This window comes from Oryzias latipes, chromosome 2, assembly GCF_002234675.1.
Source record: "Oryzias latipes chromosome 2, ASM223467v1".
Classification (NCBI taxonomy): Eukaryota; Metazoa; Chordata; class Actinopteri; order Beloniformes; family Adrianichthyidae; genus Oryzias; species Oryzias latipes.
In genome coordinates this window covers 3,382,665-3,404,066 of record NC_019860.2, presented here as the reverse complement: position 1 = coordinate 3,404,066, position 21,402 = coordinate 3,382,665, and the positions used below count along the sequence as shown (strand labels likewise).

The 21,402-nt window shown below is 41.3% G+C and overlaps 1 pseudogene; it reads right to left on the bottom strand.

The window, feature by feature from the left end:
- Positions 1–666: 666 nt before the first annotated feature.
- Positions 667–2,835, bottom strand: LOC110016785 (annotated as a pseudogene).
- Positions 2,836–21,402: the final 18,567 nt, after the last annotated feature.

Sequence of the window (21,402 nt, the reverse complement as noted above, 5' to 3'; positions counted from 1 at the left end):
TGTTTCTTTTTGTTTATTCAACAATTAAAACTTGTTTGATCTATGTTTATGTGACAACGTAAACCTGTTTTCCGATATTAATGTAAAAATTTAAGATTGTTTTTAAAATATTTAGTGACAATTTAAGCTTATTTTACATTGTTCACGTGACGACTTTGGCCTGTTTTCCGATGTTTTTGTGACGACTTAAGGTCTTTTTCCAATTTTTACCTGACAATTTAAGCTTGTTTTCTGATCATTGTTTTTCAATGTTTCCGTTAAAATGTTAGCTTTTTTTATGACGTTTTCGTGACAACTTAAGCTTATTTTCTGATTTTCACTCAACGACTTAAACTTGTTTTCCAATGTTTACGTGACGACTTAAGCTTGTTTTCCGATTTTTGCCCAACAATTAAAGCGTGTTTTCCAATGTTCATGTGAAAATGTTAGCCTGTTCTCTGTTGTTTATGTGACAATTAATTTTGTTATCCGATGTTTACTTGTTAATTTAGGCTTGTTTGCAAATTTCTATGTAATATTTTAGGCTTATTTTGTTATGTTCACGTGGCGATTTGTCAAATGTTATGTCAAATTGAGATAAATACACACCTTTACTTTCTGTAGGATTGGGCGTTTCTTAGTGCAACCCTGTATTTGTAAAACTTTTGGGCTCACTTCCTTGTTTATCTCTCTATTACTGCTACTCACACACAAAACGCACGACTTCTCCAAACTCTCACACACACACACACCGTGATGCACTGTAACAAGCCAGCTCTGCATAGTAAGGCAGTTTAAGCCCCTCGCTCCCGCGTGGCGCTTCCAGCACAGCTTGCCATTAGCCCAGAGTTGGCCAACTCCAAACGATGTTTCCAATCTCTCTCACCATCTGCTCCTCGCCTCCAAAGGAGGAAGAGTGCAGCTTCCACTTCCTCCTCCTCATCTTCTTTATGAGGTTGGACATCATGTGTGGAGGTGTGAAAGCACCAGGACACCAAACCTCCTTGAAAGTTGTGGCGACAGATGTGTGTTTGACAAATTCCTTGAACAGGCCTTTCGGTGGGCAGGTTTTGGTTTTTATTATTCATTAGAATGAATATTTTGCAGGTTGAGATGAAACACCAGAAGCTTATCAAAACAGACGACTCCCACAATCAATATAACACTTAAGAAAAGAAACTGATCTGAGCCATTAGCATAATGGGAATTCGCAAGTGATCGTGCAACAATATCAATGACATCTGCCCTTAATTTCCAGGACATTATACCTTAAGGATACATTTGAAACTGTCAATATACGCTGATGACAAATGTGTGTGTGCAAAAGATGAAACTCGTACAAACAAAACCTTTTTGTTCCAGAAACAACAGAAGCATACTCTAATGTTACATTTTATTTAATTTAACCTTTTAACACTCGAGCTTTAGCTCCAATGTTGACATCATTTTGAGCCCCACGTCGAAATCCACAAACACGCCCACCTTCTCAGGCACAGACCGGGTCAGATCAAAAGGTTCACTTTCATTAGATTTGAGTTTTTCTCCTTTTCTCAAATTGTCCAGAAGCCATTCTCAGGGGACAGCAAGATCTGTCCAGTCTTTTCAGCAGACTCCTGAATGAACCAGAATGGTTGTCCCTTCACCTCAACTTCAAAGTTAGATTTGCCCCTGGAGAAACTCTACTCTCCCAAAACGGCACAGCAATGGGAAAATCTCTCTGGATTGTTCGTTCGGGACGTTCCTTACCTTTTGCACAGAGTGAACTCGTTTTCTATCATAAGACAAGACAAGGAAAGATTTTGCAGTTTGAGGATCAACAGTCACGTCTACTGCAAACTTCTTGACTATGTTCAGCTCGCCTTCAGTCAAAAACGTCCCAATCTTTGCTGTGACTGTATGCAGTCACGGCTCTCAGCGTGGCTCCCTCATCTAATGGTACAGTGACACCGGCACTTGTCCAGTCCTTGGTTGGTGGACTAGGATTCAGAGCCGAGAACGTTTCAAGAAAGTCAAGGTGGTCTTCAGATTCTAAAAGCTGCTTCATCACAGAGATCTTCCTCTTGAGCCCAGCGATTTCCGGTTCCAGGGCTTTGATGAGGTCTTTGGCCTTTTCCTTTGTAGCTTTCTGTTAAGTCTTGGATCTCCTGTAGGGGGTCACTAAGTGCTCTCTCCATAGACTCCTTCAGAGCGGTCAAAATCTCCACACCTAGGACTGTCTATCAGTCTGCAGAATCATCGTTTAGTTTTTGTGCTTTCTTGATCTCCTGAAGCTTCATTTCTCGCATTTGCAACATTATCCCAGTTTCAGTCGTCACCAGTTTGGCCTTCTTGGCTTCAGATTCTTCTTTCAGAGGAAGGATATCATGAGACTTGTGGTCCAGACCGGAGCAGAACTGAAGTCTGGTCGGTTTTGCAGAACACTTCCAGAGGTTTCTCATGCTTTGTGCAGATCCTGTCCTCCAGGTTCTCCTTGGGTTCTGTCAGCTGATGCTTTTTAAGACGGGAAGCTGTCAGATGAGGCTCCAGGGGAATCTCACAGTAGGAGAGGAGACACACCAGGAAGGATTTAAGAGCCTTCAGTCTAGTTCCAATGCAGATGTCACAGGGAACCTCTCCGGCTTTAGCGGCTTGTTGTTGTGAACTTCTGTTGGCTTTTTGCGGAACTTCTAACGAAAACCAAGAAACCATCTGGGAGAGCAGCAGCGTGTTGACCTTCAGTTCAGGTCTGGTGTGGTGGGTCTCTTTGCACAGAGGACACTCACAGGGAAGGATGACGTCCCAGAGCTGAGTGATTGCGTTTTTGCAGAAGTTGTGTCCACATGGTGTTGAAACTGGATTCGAGAAAACATCCAGACAGATTCAGTGTAACGTTCGGTGAATTAAGCTATTGCTTTTGTAAATGTCCCTGCTGCTATCCGTAGTACTGATTTAAGACTGTTCGCAACAGAATAAGAAAGTACGTCATGTTAACTACTCTCCCGCCTCATCCATAGCTCTGATAACCCGTATCTGAAAGTATGTATAAATACATTACAATCCCATTTTCTACAGTTGCTAATTAGCAGTAAAAATGCTAATAGCTAAATGTTTGCTAGTAAACTAAAAACTTTAAAATATTTGAAGGTGATTTGTGATTCTGTTGTTACAATTGTATATTAATGAATGAATATCATGAAACTGGGAAACTTATGGGCCATCGTTTTAGCTTTTGGTTTTTTCTACGATTCAGCATTCATGCTAACCTTTTAAGACTTAAAGCACGTTTGTTGCTGTATATATATATTCATATATATATATATATATATATATATATATATATATATATTATACATATATATATATATATATATATATATATATATATATATATATATATATATATATATATATACATACATATATATTGGCATAAACTACAAATAATTCCAAATGAATCCTGTTGACTGTGTAGTCGTATTAAAACTGTACAGCAAGCAGCAACATGCAGTGTCCTTTACCCTGTATCATAAATGTGTGTGTGTGTTGATTTCAACCAGTAACATACACTGACCAAAAATATAAACTCAACACTTTTGTTATTGCTCCCATTTTTTATGGTATGAACTCAATGTGTGAACTCGATGTGAAACATTTTCCACATACACAAAATAACCAGTTCTCTGAAATATTGGTCACAAATCTGTCTAAATCTGTGATAGTGAGAATATCTCCTTTGCCAAGACAATCCATCCCAACTCCTAGGTGTGCCATATCCAGATGCTGATTAGACAGCATGATTATTGCACAGGTGTGCCTTAGACTGGCCACGAGAAAAGGCCACTCTGAAATCATCAGTTTAGTTTTATTGAGGGGGTCAGGGGACTCAGACAACCAGTCAGTATCTGGTGTGACCACCATTTGCCTCATGAAGTGCGACACATCGACTGGTCGACTGGTTCTGACCCGCTCCAGGGACGAGCTGCTCACCTGGTTCCGACCCGCTCCAGACATGAGCTGCTCGCCTGGTTCCAACCCGCTCCGGGGACGAGCTGTTCGCTTGGTTCCGACCCGCTCAAGAGACGAGCTGCTCTCCTGGTTCCGACCCGCTCCAGAGACGAGCTGCTCGCCTGGTTCAGACCCGCTCCAGGGACGAGCTGCTCTCCTGGTTCCGACCCGCTCCAGGGACGAGCTGCTTGCCTGGTTCCGACCCGCTCCAGAGACGAGTTGCTTGCCTGGTTCTGACCCGCTCAAGAGACGAGCTGCTCGCCTGGTTCCGACCCGCTCCAGGGACGAGCTGCTCGCCTGGTTCCGACCCGCTCCAGGGACGAGCTGCTCGCCTGGTTCAGACCCGCTCCAGAGACGAGCTGCTTGCCTGGTTCCGACCCGCTCAAGGGACGAGCTGCTCGCCTGGTTCCGACCCGCTCCAGGGACGAGCTGCTCGCCTGGTTCCGACCCGCTCCAGGGACGAGCTGCTCGCCTGGTTCTGACCCGCTCCAGGGACGAGCTGCTCACTTGGTTCCGACCCGCTCCAGACATGAGCTGCTCGCCTGGTTCCAACCCGCTCCAGGGACGAGCTGCTCTCCTGGTTCCGACCCGCTCCAGGGACGAGCTGCTTGCCTGGTTCCGACCCGCTCCAGAGACGAGCTGCTTGCCTGGTTCCGACCCGCTCAAGAGACGAGCTGCTCGCCTGGTTCCGACCCGCTCCAGAGACGAGCTGTTCGCTTGGTTCCGACCCGCTCAAGAGACGAGCTGCTCTCCTGGTTCCGACCCGCTCCAGAGACGAGCTGCTCGCCTGGTTCCGACCCGCTCCAGAGACGAGCTGTTCGCTTGGTTCCGACCCGCTCAAGAGACGAGCTGCTCTCCTGGTTCCGACCCGCTCCAGAGACGAGCTGCTCGCCTGGTTCCGACCCGCTCCAGGGACGAGCAGCTCGACTTAAGGCAAAACAACTCCTTTAAGCCAAGAATTGTCATCGCACCGGGTTCTGTTTTTTCTGTCTTGTTTTCTTCATTTCAATTCCTCTCCTTTACTGACATTTGAAAGCCATAAATCCGCATCAGATCTTCCGGAGTGATTTATGAAAGCATTTTGTTCTTCTCTTTTCGACTTCTCCTTCGTCCTCCACGGGCGCCGAGCTCTTTTCTTTCTTGTTGCCTTTTTCTTCTTCCGTTGATGGATTCCTGCCTCTTTTTTTGTTTGGTTTTCCGTCATATTTTGTGTTGTGTCTTTGTGTCGTCCCTGTGGACGAAGTTTAATTGACTTTTTGGTTTGGGTTTCTGCCGCTGAGCCTTTTTCTTTATTGCCAGCATGTTTTTAATTTTCTTCCTATATTTTCTTTATTAGAAAAAAACTCCAACAACAATAGATTACTTTTAAGTTAGTTGGTAAGAAATGTTTGTTTGTTATTTTTCAGGATGAAATGAAGCAAGTAAAACACTTTTCAATGCACCCTAAAATCACTAAATTGACATAGCTTAATTTTATTTTTAAATCTGACCTTTTTATAGTTAGTCTCACTAATCAAAATTGTAATAATTTCTAATTATGGTATAATTCAAGTATAAGTTGCGCCGCCCCCCTTTAGCCCCGCCCCTACTCTTAACCAACTACATTTTTATTTGAAACAAACATATATTTAACCAACCACTAGAGGGCACTGTAGACGCCTACATCGGTACTCGCTATCGATACAAACGCCAAAGAAGATGCGCCGTTCAGAGCAAGCATGGAAGAAAATCTGATTGTTCTCCTTCGGAATTTTATTATATTTTTCCTATTTATATCGAGACTTTTTTTAAATTTTTTCTATTCCCTCTCTTCTAGTCTTTTTTATCATGCTTTTTTTTTGAACTTCTGTGACTTGTACTATAAAAAATACTAATTTTCTGAAAGATACAGATCTGTTAACCTAATTATATATATATGCTTTTTTTTGCTCCAAAGGGGGCGTGGTCTTTGACTGACAAGTGACAATTGCATCTGCAGTTTCAGAATGGGCTCTCTGGCACGATTGTAGGCCCGGTTTTTGGATTGTGTACAGCTGCTCTACGATCTAAACTCCTTTATATTCTAGAAGAAATTTGACTCAGAAAGGGGTGTGGTCATTTGATTGACAGTTGACAACCGCATCCCCAATTTTAAAATAGGCTTATTGGCAATGTTACAGCAATTATCAAGTCCAATCTTTTGATCATCTCCGTTCAATCTACCATCCCACTTCATTTGGATTTTAGAACAAATTATGCTCCAAAAGGGGCGTGGTCATCTGATTGACAATTGCATTCCCAGTTCTAAAATAGGCTTTCTGGCAATGTTTCAGCATTTTTCACAATCAATTTCTAGATTATGTACAGTTATTCTACGATCTACGCTCATTTGTATTTTGTAACAAATTTTGCTCCAAAAGGGGCGTGGTCATTTGATTGACAGCAGTCGAAAAGAATAAATCACAGAGCGTTTAAATATCAGGGCTTTCTGTATTTCTTAAAGCCTTTTTCCAACATTTTGTTGATAAATTTTTATTAAAAAACACAAATATTATCAATATTTGTAATTAATCATTAGTGTCTTTAGTGTGTGACAACAATGGGGCACCGTGAGACACAGGTTACTCAGCTTTATGTTCCATCAGGTTCTGGATCGGGTGACTACCTAAAATCTGCAAAGTTATATAACCATCGAAGCAAAGTTTCTCTTTTAGCTCACAGCCAGTCCAGAATGTGCGAGTCTGTGTGGCGAAGAGGACTGCCAAAAAAACAAAACAAAAAATGTGAACATTTGCCAAAACTTGAACACTTCTGTGCATTTCTGACATCTCCCCAAAAGCGGCTCCGTTTGACCCGGTCTCCCACCAGCGGGACCGTGCACATGTGAGCAAATGCCGGTGCGGCGCCTGAATGTGCAAACGCCGCGCCAGTGTGTGCTGGCTCCGATCGGTGGCAGATTTGAACGGAACAAGTTCCAGCTCACATGCTGTTAAGCGTTTCTACACGGCGCTTCCAAGCACAGCCGACGTGACACTTTCAGAACGTTCTAATTTTTTAAAAAATGTTACCGACTATTAGGCAGAGCCGGTGCTGGGTAGAGAGCATCAGCACTGTCAGTAGTGAGGGATGAAAATTAAAACACATTTAGAAGAAAAGACAAGTAAAAACAACAGATTGATGAAGACATGAAATGTGTCTCATTTTTTTTGGCCATATTGGTTTGAAAAAGTCAAGCTGCTTCATCTATGATGGATTATTCTTCTACTGTGAGTTAGCCGGAACATTCTCATTAATCAAAACCAGTTGAAACAGGACAAATTAAAGCTGCCAACATTGTAGAATGGTGTTAAATGTTTGTTGTTGGCCATGCGCGCTGTGGCGGACTCGCATAGGTCAGTCACAGTCATAAAAAAAACTATGAAAAATGTGATGACATTCTCAAAAAAAACTAAAAACAGCACCTATAGAGGTAGGTATCGTTTAAACAAGTCTTCTTTCATACTGGGCCGATGAGTAGAAAGTTAGTCCCTGACACATACTAGAAAAACGCAGATGGTGAAAAAGATTTTTTTTCAGCATTGGCAAAAAAAAAAAAAAAAAAAACACATAAAAAAAAAACGATGACATCACGACAGGAGATAATGTCAAAACGATGAATGGGGCCAAAACTCTTATGGGGCTCAAGAAAAATACTTCAAAATCCAGTTATGAAACCAAAACCCACGTTCAGGGGATATCCAAAGGAAGCTTTGAAATTATTATGGGATGGGGGCAGAACCTACAGCAAATCATGAAATTTAGCAATTTCCTAATTTTCACAGAGTGCGGGACTAAAAACTTAGGGTTGAGCGAGTATCATGAAATTTCAAACACCACATACTCAAAAGTACTGAGTATCTGGTGAAAAATAATTTTGGGCATAGTGACCCCCCCCCCTCAAAAAAAAACATGACATCACAGGAGGAACCATCAACATAACTACTTGGGCCAAAATCTCTTATTGGGCTCAATTAAAAAAGATTTTGTACATTTTTTTCTTCCAAAATCAAGTAACGAAAAAAAAAATAGTTTTATGGGATGTCTAAAGGAAGTTTTGAAATTATTATGGGATAGCTACAGAACCTACTGCTTGGCGGATATTTTATTTCATTCAAATAAATGTAAATAAAAAACGTTTTTCCCACACAAACTCTACCAGGTTCGACCACCACCGAAGCGTTTTTGACCTTTGACCTTGGGTAGAGGCCGCTATCTTGAATTTTTGAGAATTCTTGAAAAAAAAAACCCTCAGTAGCAGCTACAAATTTAAAGTCCTCCAGGGGATTTTGATCAGTCGCCTCCTAACACCTCGAGCATCATTAGGAAGCTACTTGGGGATAAAAACATACTTCAACAACATCAACGGCGTTTTGGGTGGTGAGCTCGCATTTGCCGTTCTAGGTCTTTCCGACCGAGCACCGTGAATGCGGTGTGGAATATGAGTTAAACCATAGCAGAACGCTACACTTCCAACGTGAACTCAGACTAGAAAAATCTAGGATAGGTCGTGGTTCTAGATTGCTCCAAACGGGGCGTGGTCTTTTGATTGACAGGTGACAATTGCGCGTTTCAAAACAGGCTTGTTGGCAGCGTTTCAACACGTATCAAGTCCATTTTTTAAATTTGAATAAGATCAGTTATTCTACTAGAGCTGGGTCAAAGAGCCGTTTCATTCGCAACCGACAAATCAGTTGCACGCAAAATCGTACTAAAAGAATCGGCGAGGAACCGCGAAAGGTGCACTATGAGAAAAAAAACTCTGTATTCTGTTGAATATGACAGTTTTTTTATGTCGTTTCAGACTGCAGATGGGTGGAATAAAGTGTAATAACAGTTTTGAATAACTTTGCATTTCTGCAAATCTGTCCAGTTTGATTTCATACGCTAATTAGCTGAAAGTTTGTCATGTTAGCATCATTTTGGCTCAATATGTCCTTCACAAAACCCCAAAGTCCATAGCGACTACATTTCTAAATCTTTGGTGTTTATTAACAAGTGAGGCCATTTTCGTGTTTGTGCGCAGGAGTAAGTATTTTACCTTTCATAGCCACAGCTATTTGTTGATTGTTGTCATGGTAACATCGAAACACATGGCTGTGATTAGGCAACAACTCAAGTTCGAATCTGTTATTTTGAGTAGATTTGTAGCTTGATGTGCAAGCTGTAGGTTCAATGTCATGCACACGTCTTATGTTTTACGTTGCCATGGTAACACCAGTTGAGTACTGGTACCTTTTCATGATTAATGCCTGTAGGTTAGCAGTATGGGATGGCAAATACGTCCATGTTATCTACATGAAAAAAAACGTCAAACAATGATGATTGCGACTTTCTCCAAGGTCATCGTAAAATTATTGACTTTTTTTCTTACTTTTATGATTTGACAAACACGTACAGCCAGTTTGCCGAAGGTGAAGTTTTCGTACTTACTAAAACACATGGTAACGAAGCAAAATATTTTAAAAAATATATTTTTTAGCTAGTTATTTTTTCTTCTTTAGAAATTAAAGTCAAAACAATTAATTGAGTTCCTATTACTGTCATGGAGGCTTTAGGATGATTGATTGAACAAACCAAGAGAAGACGGTTTCAAATACCCAGGTGCTCTGGCCGGTTGGGTTGTTGGATTTGTCGAATCCAACTTGCGGTGAAAAAAAACGTACTATATAGCTGTGACCTTACAGACATGTTGCTGTGACCCCCTTCTGATGCCACATAATCCCACAACTGCTCAAAAGACCTGGGAAATCCAGGATCTGGGCAGCAGTTAACAGTTTAAATCGCGCTGAAAAGCTTATTCTCGTAAGAGCAGAGAGTTGACCTTTCTCCTCCATTCAGATTTGTCTCTCCGCCCTCGCAGTGACCTCACGATGACCTCACTACACTCCAGTTCAGCCTCTGCCTGCTGTTGTTTTTGATCTGTTTTGTTTTTTTTGCTCCCATTTGGTCTTTTTACCCTCCAAGACTTTTTTTCCTGTTGGATTATTTACCGTCAACCATTCTCTTTATGTACCTTCCGGTCATCGTCCAACAAGAATCCCGTGTGCTTAACCATCTGTAACTGTCACAGGTTTACCCTCAGCTCCACTTATGGGATTTGTGGGAGATTTTCTGAGCCAGCGCTGCCCAGAAAGTTGTACTAAATCCAAAAGCCTCTTTAGGCACAGTCAGCAAATTTACACAAGCAGTAGGGCAAGTGGACCGTGATCCCGAAGGGTTTCTTGATAACTTTTGTTGAATCCGTCACTTTAGATACTTCAGCAATGGGTTGTAACGTCCTTTTCGTTGAATGACAAGATGACAAAGGTGAATAAAGGTGGAAAGATTTCATGTAATCCATGGACACCAGTGAAGATCACAAATCATTGAAGAAAAAAGGTTCAGCGCACTGTCTAGTGGGTCTAAATGACCCAACTCCCAACGTTAAAGTGTCTAGGATAGCACAAGGTTTACATGGATGCCTGGAATATTGCTAACACCCTTTTTTGTCAGGTACATTTAAGATTTATTTTTCAACAATAATCCAGAAATCTGTCATCGTTTGATCCAATTTGTTGTGTAAATACAAAAAAGAGACACTTGATTGAAGAAGCACATGTAAATTAATTACTTTAACTGCATTTCAACACCTTGTTTGGGGAATGTAGCTAACCAAAAATGTTGGTGGAAATATAAGGCTCACCTTGGTGCGCCACCTAAAATTCTCGGCCTGTTTTCCTGGACTTCATGAGCCAACGACATGGATGAACTTGGCTGCGCTGGGCAACGAACACGTTTTGGGTCAGCTTTGGAAAATGTACACAGAAACTTGAAACGGGTCAATATCAGGGGAATCTGGAGTAAATCCTGCATCAGGCATGACCATATGGAGCCTGAGTTTCTGCCCATTTATTACACACAGGGTCTGACATGAACACACTGGCTGGGATGTACAGAACACAACAGCAAAAACCAATGGACCACACAATCGTTTCCTTTCTGCTGCTTTTAGCTTTGAAATTGCCTTTTTATCCAACTTTTTGGCGTTGTTGAAGTCATGTTGAACAAATGTATCACTGATTAGCATCAGTCCGTCCGTCCATCCATCCATTTTCTGAACCTGCTATGTCCCTTTCGGGGAGCCTAAAGCCTGTTTTATACTCTACTTGAATCACTTGGGTTGCATTGGTTGCAAGGCCATCGGAAGGGAATCAACCCAATCTCTGCAAGATGTGACACAAGCTGATGACAGCATCTGCGATTAGAATTCTACGTCAGCAGCACAGTCATGTGCCTATTGTGCCATGTAACCCTTGTGCTATCCTAGGACTTTACCATTGGGAGTTGGGTCATCTAGACCCACTAGACAGTGCGCAGAACCTTTTTTCTTCAATGATTTGTGAACCTCACGGGTGTCCATGGATTACATGAAAGCTTTCCACCTTTATCCACCTTTGTCATGGTAGGGAGAACACCTCAATGGAAGGGTGGGGTCATCTAAGATAGCACAAGGGTTAACCTATTCCTACTTGGAGCGATTGGAAGATGGGATCCAGAACAAACCCGATCCCAAAATGTAAGGTTTCCGCGTCCCAGGATTTTTGAAGACAATGCTACTATTACTGCGTTCTAAATAACAATGGGGTTAGACGATATTTCTTCCCTACGGAAGCTGAAAATAACCTAACCTACCATTTTTATGCCTGTTATTTTGTGATACGAGATAATCGGTCTGTCTATCGCGATAAAGTGATGCCATCTAGATAGATAGATAGATCACCATAAAAAAAAAACATTTTAACTACTTTATTGGAATTTATTTTTAATTTTTATTACAATTCTTGCTTTTGAGTTAGGTTTAGCTGTATAATCTTCGCTTCCGACCGATGATGATGGGCGCCATCTTGTTTGCATCTAGGTCCCCCTCCAGACAAGCAAAACTTTATGAATGTATGAACTAAACCTTACGATGGGCACACCATGGACAGGTCGCTAGCCTGTGCCTGAATTACCCGGAGAAATCCCACAAAGAAAGGTCCCAGTCGGTATCTGAACCGCTGGGGGGCGAGGGCGCTAACCACTACGCACAGTGCAGCCCTTGCTGTAAAATCCACAGACACACAAGCTGCAGCACACATTGCTCAACCGTCGACTTTTTGCTTCCTCTGACTGGAAAGAGGACGGCAGACATGATCCCTTAAGGCGCCGACAAATCTTTTCCTCTTTCCTTGCTTCTGCGCTGGGATCCTTCGCCTCGGCGGGCTGCAGACCCTCCCAGCAAGCCGGGGGATGAGCGCAGGAGGCGGCGCTAAAAATATCACTTCCAACTTTACGAGGAGCCGCTCGATGATGTAAAGCAAAGAAAGAGGAGTGATGAAATAGGTGAAAATGAGGGGCAACAAAAGATAAACACAACACGGAGCGGATTCCTTGCACACTGGAGATTGTATGTGTGGATAAAAAAAGGAAAATTAATGCCTGATCTGTTTCCTTTTTTCTTCTGAGAAGCGGCAAAAAGTAACATTTTATCCCCGTCTTATTTGATTTGGTGTTGTTGTGATCTGTCAGTGACAGGGTCATCGCCACAAAGGCGTTGGAGGAAGACAATGATCCACAACAAAAAAGGAAGTTTAACTCCTTCATGAATGTAGACCCGCACTGGTCTGGATTAACAAAGGATAAAATGTAATTTAACAAACGCACATAAGCCCGGCCTTGCGTGGCTCGAGCATAACTAGGATGTGGTGATTTCTGGCATCAATACGACTTCTTCCGCTGATCAGAGTCGAGCGAAAACAGGGGCCGACTTCCCGCTGAGAGCTTCAGGAAAAGCGGCGGGATTGGAGGCTCTCGACGGAGATAAAGAGAGGAAAGCTGGACGATTTCAGAACACCCACACACAAATATTTGCTTTCAGGCGCAATCATTTCCATAACGCGAACTATTGGACTTGGGTGACTCAACCCAAAAAGATGATGTTCTGTAAAATGTTGTTTGGATCGGAGAACATTGAGGATTCAGCTAAGAAGGAGACGTTAGTCATTCCGAATTCCTTTTATAAATTTCCACTTCTGACCCGGAATCTCAGAAAAAAGAGGCGTAATATTTAAAAGTACTCTCTTCAACTATTTCTAAGTAAACACACCGAATACTAACCCTTCAACCCTGTAGTTTTCAATGAAGACAGCAAAAAACAACAACACATTCTTTCAAGGACTGTAACTCCAAATATTTACAAAATTTCAAATGATTCTGATGAGGAGAAAAGCAACTTTGTGTAGATTTGCAACACTTTACATCGGCAACGTCTCATTCAACGCTTAACGCTAGCAAGACACGCAATGCATGGTAGCACTTTTACATTAGTTGTTCTATACAATCAATATTGCTTGTTTGACTTTCCTTAGAAAAAAATCCTACACAATGCTAACTTTACATAAGTGGAGTCCATTGCAACGCTTAATATTCGTAGCACTTTACATTTTTAATTCTATGCAATACTTAAATTTAATAGCAATTTACGTTAGTAGTTTTATGCAACGTCTAACGTTAGTAGCACTTTACGTTAGCAGCAATTTATATTCGTAGATCTACGCAACGCTTAATGTTTGTATCACTTAACATTTGATGGACTGGTGAACCGTCCAGGGTGTGCCGCCACATTCGCCCAGCTGGAATAGGCTCCAACAACCTTGTAACCCAAAAAGGGATTGAGAAAATGACAATCCCATTTCTATGATATCTTGTCTGTAGGCTAGACTTGGATTTTGTAATGCATATTATAACCTTTTTTTTGGGTTACTGTTGCACTCATAAAAACCAAAGTGTAAAATAGATAATGATGTATTTGTAAATAAATCTGTGCAAAGACATGGTGTCAATAAGTTGCATTCGGTTCGCTACATACTTCAGGCATGGTGCGCGAGTGACGGTGCTGGGAAAATTAGATTGTTTATGTGATTTATGTATCATTCCATCAGGTGAGAGACTTCCAGGAAAAAGAAAAGTCTTTCCAGAAACTAAAGCAGCATTAGCTCTGGGGGGAAATGACAGATAATCTCTGTTAGCTTTCATGGACATAAAAAAACATTTTATTTAGTACCCAAAGAAATTGCCATTGATCTGGAGAGTTGTGCATGACAAACATGACAAAGAGATAAAGAGTTGTCTGATGAGAAAAAAGAAAAAAGCCAAATATGTTCACAAACTGTAAAGAACTTCAAAAAGTTCTGATAACCTTGGACCCACTGAAGCCTAAAACAGACAAAAACATTGACAACACAGAAATGTAACCATTTTTGCAACCTCAGATAAGCTGCAGGTTTGGTGTTTGATCCAAATCTCATGGAGAAATCTTAGGAATCCCAACGCGGATCCTGTGGGAACTCCTCCTGTAAACAACAAATCCTAAAGTAGCTGTTGACGATAAACCTCGCCTGCGGAGGAACAACCGCATAAAACCCTCCTGGCAGAAATCTATAGTCCCGCTTGTCTGCTTTGGATCTTTGTTTTTTTCTTTTCCTTGCACAGCAGCAGCAGCAGCAGCTCAGACCTCGAAGCTTTCGGAGGAGCTGCAGGGATAATCAATTCTTCTTGGGTAAAGGTTCTGTAACAAAGGCATTTGGAGCACCGATACAGTCTCCCTTACAAATAGCATTTCCACTTAACACGTCGTTACAATTTCAATGCACATTATGTTAAATGAAGCCGTCAGACATCATTTGCATGTCTTCAACTTTCTTCGTTTGTTGGGATCATCGTTGAAAAATGAATTCAAAAAGTCAGTTTTTAGTATATAGGTAGTATAATCGATTAGCTATAGCAGTGTTTTTCAAACTTTTTTGAGCCAAGGCACACTTTATCCTGGACAAAAATCCCGCGGCACACAGGCATCCAAAAATGAAAAAAGGAGAAAGTCTATAGTCTGTATGGATGTACAGCCCCTCCACAATCTAACATACATTCTTTTTGATAATTGTGGCAGAAAAAGCTGGAATTTGCAGCTGTTTTTTCTAAAAGTTGTAATAAAAGTTAAGTTAGTTTTCCGTAATAATTTTCAACGAAATTATTTGAAATTTTACCCTGGTAGTGGTTGTTTCCTTCGGTGTATTAACATGCAATTTTATGTAACCTCCCAAAAAAACAAATATATTTCTAAAAAGTGATTTATTTATTTTTATATTTATTTCAATGTTAGTGCAAAGCAACTGTAGTTTTTGAACAATATGATCACAATATGTTTGATAAGTTTTACACAAAAAAACTAACATTTTATTAATGTTTTGTGTAGCTACACAAAAAGTGAACATTAATTTGTTTCAATTTAGTTTAATTGTGTCTGTTGGCCACTTCACCTTAATCCTGTTTCTTAAATGTTGTTATTACCTTTTCTGAAGTTTAACATATAAAATAATAGACATTAGTAGAAAAATGCTTCAGTTAGAAAGACGATTTGGACCAAACTCTGGGATGTTTGGCTTTTAATAAACACAAACCTTGAAGGAGAACTAAACTGTTGATCTCTGATTTCATCAAGAAGATTTAAAAACTGTTTGATGTGTGTTTGTTGTGGTTTCAAGATGTTTAACAGGGAAGACACATTAATGTGACTACGCCAACTCTAACCTAGTTAAAAACAAGTAAAAGAAAAAACAGTCCGACGCCGCTACATTTTTGCCATGTTAGCGTCTTCACATACTTGTAACTTCCAATCATGTTTGCCACACGTAAAAACATAAAATAAAAATAGACTGATGACGCTAAAACAAACATCAATGTGACTAAGCTAGCTCCTAAACTTTTAGGTAACACAAAAAAAAGCAGCACAGTCCAACACCACTACACGTTAGCCAGGTTAACAACGTTAGCTTGTTTAAAAAACTTATGACTCACAATCTTGTTTGCCACATGTAAAAAAACAGACTAATATTGCTAAAACAAACATTACTGTGACTAGGCTAACTCCCAAACCTATAAGTAACACGTAAAATGTCTTAGTCTGACGCCGCTGCACGTTAGCCATGTTAGCGTCTTCACAATAATTGTGACTTCCAAAATTGACTGATGGTGCTAAACAAATGTTATGGTGAGTACTCACACTAACTCCTACAGGTTTTGGTAACACATAAACCAACACAGTCCGACACTGCTACACATTAGCCACGTTAGCTTGTTCACAACACCTGCAACTCCCAATCTTGTTTGCCACACGTACAAAAACAGACCGACAGCGCTAAAACAAACTTTACTGTGACTACGCAAACTCTGTGTTGTTGTACATGCTAACAACAAGTTTCAGTCAGACACCACTACACATTAGCCACGTTAGTGGATTCTCAAAACCTGCAACTCCCAATAAGGACGTATCAGAAATTTCAAATTTACCTGGATTTATCTGATCCTTATGTCATTGGAAAGGAAAGGGCTCAAAGAGAGCTTTCAAATGACATAGAGCTCATCCAGATAGCTCAAAGAATGAGAAGGTTATGCCACTTTAAGTGTGCAAATTTGGCTTATTTTTCTTCCCCAAATACACAGAAAAGTTGTACAATTTTTGTGACCCAAAACAAGGACGATCCATATAAAAGGCACCTTATTTTCTTTTTAAAAAACACTTGTTTTGAGATGCGCCTTAAGCGAAAAACATGGTAAGAAAAATTAAAAATATAAAATTCCAATCAGATTTGAAGAACACAGTTAGAGGAGAACCAAAGTTACAACAAATCATCCAAAAGGAGGAACTGAATCCCAGTTATTGAGATTTATGGCTGCAAACAAACATTAGAGGTGACAGCAGAGGAGAGGTGTTCAGGAGAAAAGTGTCACTATCATCACCACTAACAGAATCCACCAAATAGTCAGAAAAAAATGGAAGTGTCTGCATTTTATCTTTAAAAGAAAATGTCAAAATAGTTTATTTTAATTTCAACTCCCGCTTTTTGTCTCTTCATCTTTAGGTAACACATCAGTACGTCTTCAGGTCTTCCTCTCTGGGGTTATTTATCATCTCAGCTGCTGCAGGATCTCTGCCAGTGCAATCAATCCAAATTAAAAACTTGCTGGCTTAAAATAGACTTTTAGAGGAGAAAGTCAGCTTTCTTTCCGTTTGTTGTTTTCATTTCTCCGCTCCTGCCCGATAAAGAAAAAAAGCTTCCGTAAATGAATTTTTTTAAATTTATTTTTGATTTAGAAAAGAGGAAAAAGTAATTAAAAGGCCTTTTTGATGCCATTTTCTTATAATCTGAAGAACATCTGCTTTAAAAGCTACCTTTTTCGTATTTTTAAATAACACTATTTCCTTTGTATACTTTATTGTATAAATTGCACAACAATCAGATTATCTCAGAAAATAACGGCTATGTAGGAATAAATGAACACTGGGGGTAGTTTTAAACTTCTCTACTGGTTTGGCAGCGGCCAGGACCAAACAAAAAGAGGTTTTTTGCTAAATTCCTGACTTTTTACCCACTAACGTGTTTTACTTCAACCCTCAGATTGTGTTTGGGTCAAATTTGTCCCGTTTTTCACATTTGAAAACAGTATGACAATGGGTCAAAATTCGGGTCAGAATTGACCCGTTTTCACAATTGAAAACGGTGTGAAAAATGGGTCAAATTTTCGATCAAAATTGACCCGTTTTCACATTTGAAAACGGTGTAAGAATGTGACAAAATTTGGGTCGAAACTGACCCGTTTTAAAACTTGTAAATGGGGGTAAAATTGTGTCTTATTTCATGTCAAAATTGACCCGTTTCACATTTGAAGACGCCATAAAAATGTGTTAAAATTTCACACTTAAAAACAGTATGACAATGGGTCAAAATTCGGGTCAGAATTGACCCGTTTTCCCAATTGAAAACGGTGTGAAAAATGTGTCAAATTTTTGGTCAAAACTGAACTGTTTTCACATTTTAAAACGGTGTAAAAATGTGTCTTAATTCGGGTCAAAATTGACCCGTTTTCACATTTGAAACGTTAAATTTCACACTTGAAAACAGGTTAATTTTGACCCAAACCCAATATAAGGGTTAAGGTTTTGTTAATCCATGTGTTGCAGAAAACTCTAAACCCAACAAAACTAGTTTTATGGATCGACCTGGGCTGGAAAGCTTCTGCAAAGACACTGGTTCGTCTGCGGTGCGTCCCTGTTGCGTTGCGTGCGGAGTCTGTCTGACAACCGTCTGCGTGAACAGAAGTCAATGTTGATAGAGGGGCAGATTATTTTCTATCTGTAAACCTTTAGACATTATATTAGATGAGTCTGCCTCTGTCAGAATGATGTCATACCATTGCTGGGCCTTAATTCTGCTTCATTGGGTCTTGTGACCACGTATCATTTAATGTTTTTCCTGCTGAAAACTGGAATCAAAATATTTCGGACATTTCAGGATTTTGCAAAGTTAGGCATTATCCTCTAGAGAGATGGCTCTCTGTTGCCTCTAGTGGCCATATAAGGTACTACAACGTTTGGTCAGCTTTGAAACTGTAAATGAAGCACAACAAAGCTGTGAAACCAAAGCAAGAATCTTTAGGAGGATAAAAAAACTATTTTTGTTTTGAAAGGATAGCCTTTTAAGGTACGTACGTCATGAGCTGTCAGACCTGGACCAATGATTGGTCCCTTGCTGGACATCGTCTAACCCCGATCGCCTTTTGTGCTGCACAGATATATGATAGAAGGTTCTGCTTCGTGGAAGAATTTCTCGAGATTGATAAAGGGCTACAGGGTGCAGAATGGAAGACATGAGACGTGTGTGCATCTCCTTCCAGGAGCGGCAGATGGAGTGCAGTGTGTGCTGTACTCCTTGTGTGTTTGTCATCCCACAGATGTATAATGTATCCGAGAGGCCCATTCGTTTTCTTGACTGGAAGACGGCCAATAGAGTGTACAAACCATCAAATGTACTCTTTGGTTTTTGAAAATCGCTGTCCTTCTTTTCGTAAAAGCCATGTTCTTCGTGTTGGACGGCTTCCCAAACGGACGGACGCTCATCACCTACGTGTGGAGCTGCCGGCTTCTGTCCCGGAATAACCCCAGAGTCGTTTGAGAGACAAAGACGAGCGTCTGCCTCCAAGCGCCTACACTCCTTTTCTCTGCTCTTCTTTGTGTCCATCTCCTGTAATTAAACAAATGTGCTTACCGTGAAACGACTCCCAGGACAGGAAGGAAGTGTTTAATCGTGGAAATGTACATAAGGTGCCTGTGGAGGGCACGTTGCTGGGGAAACATCAAGGCTTTAACACTTCGTTTGCAGATTTAAAGGCTTTTATGGTTACCGTCTACACTCCAGGAAACAAAACAAAAAACAGCATATACGGTGTCAAATGTAAGCTGTCTCGTCTAAGGACTAAAAGTCTTAAGCACAGCTAATAAAACATGCAACAGCCTTGGATTCACTCTCATTTCCTGTTGGATTATCTCAGGTTGTTTAAGGATTTGATGCTTGTTAGATGTTTGCACAGTCATCTCCACATGTGAAGTCATCTAGAATGCATAATTATGCGTGTGATGTGGGAACATGAAGCAAAGACTGAGCCCAAGCGAGCGTATTTACCCAATTAAAAGGCAATCTCCTCTGTTTTCACTCTTTGATTGCCAGGTTTCATCTAGTTGAAGTCATGACATGATTTATCATAGACCTAGACTTTTTTTCTGGGATTTTGGAGGATGTTCACAATGCTAATACTATCATCCATCCATCCATCCATCTTCCTCCGCTTGTCCGGGACCGGGTTGCGGGGTCAGCAGTCTAAGCAGAGATACCCAGACTTCCCTCACCCCAGCCACTTCCTCCAGCTCCTCTTGGGGGACCCCGAGGCGTTCCCAGGCCAGCCGAGAGACGTAGTCTCTCCACCGTGTCCTGGGTCGTCCCCGGGGCCTCCGCCCAGTGGGACATGCCCGGAACACCTCTCCGGGGGCATCTGGACTAGATGTCCGAGCCACCTCAACTGGCTCCTCTCGATGTGGAAGTTCTACTCCCTTCCACCCTACGGAGGAAGCTCATTTAAGCCGCTTCAACCTCGTTCTTTTGGTCATGACCCAGAGGTCGTGACCATAGGTGAGTGTTGGAACAAAGATCGAAATGCAATTGAACGCGAACGCCCGGGACGTGCTCATACACACGTTTACTTAGACTTTTCATTGAAAGTGGTCGGTTGAACGCGCATTTCCGAAGCTTGTGTGAATGTAGCTTTAGGCTTTTTGTGTCTAAGGTTGTTGTTGTACTCGTTGTCTTTTTTCCTCCAAATATTTCTGCTTTGGTTGTCGCCGATTAGCTGGAGCAGGTAAATCCAGGGAAAGAGATCCCACACGAGTGGACCTGATCGACGTCTTACAGACGGCATCAGAGAGCGGTGATTATTCCAAGTCGTCGTTTCTATGGCAACCACTGTCGCCAATGAGGAGTGAGGTAGTTCGGCGTCCACACCTCTATCACTTGACAGGTTGCAACATGAAATCCATCCATCATACTTTTATTAAGGCATCTGATTGGTCAGTTCATAACTTGAATAACTTGAACTACAGAAAAAAATCGGATTATCAAGAACACGTAAAAAAAAAGGTATGGTTATTCTTACTAGTAGTATAGCTGTTTATATCTCTGTATAAGTCTACGGGATTTTGGCTCCAGCAGGTACTTTCTCTTTGGGGTCACTAAGTCCAGTTCTCATTTACAGTCAACGGCCCGCACCATAGTTTAGGCGAGCTTTCAAATCGACTAAAGGAAAGACAACTCTGAGGAAAACTTGCCAGTGTGAATGCGTCCCAAGACCTCAACAACACAACAATCTATTAGACAACAACTGAAATTTGTCTTCATTTTAAGGTGGAGCTGAAAAAGAAAAAGGCTGCAGCTCAGACTCAAGACAGAAGACATGCACAGTTTCCCACCCAGACTGCCCAGATCGCGTTTCATAGGGAGACAGATGCGTGAAGAATCAGACGACTTCGACACCGGTTTTACAGTCGACACATGCTGAAATCAGATGAAAGGGAATTTCACCCCTCCGTCCAGGGTGGAGGTGGTGTGGTCCTCGCGCCATGAGGAGGATTCATTTAGAGGCAGACACCTTCAGTTCAGACATGCGGTATCAAATGAACCGCGTGTCACCCAAGACGTATTGACAAAGACAGCTTCGCCGATTGATTTACATCGTTTTCACACTTGACGAGCGCCGAAGGAACTGATACGACTCTGTGTTGTCGCTGCTTTGGAAATAGGCTCTGCCCTTCCACCAAAAAAACCCCTTTGGATGCCGTTTCTTTCAGCTGCTCAACAAGCAGCAACTCGCCCGACTTTCTATTCTTCCCAAATATATGCTGGTTTGAGACCAAAACATCCTCAGAGGTCGAGGCAGATTATTTCTATGTTCCCTTCACAGACTCGATTAGGTAATTATGCTTGTATCAGGGAGGTCTATAAAGACGGTTTGGCTTTTCAT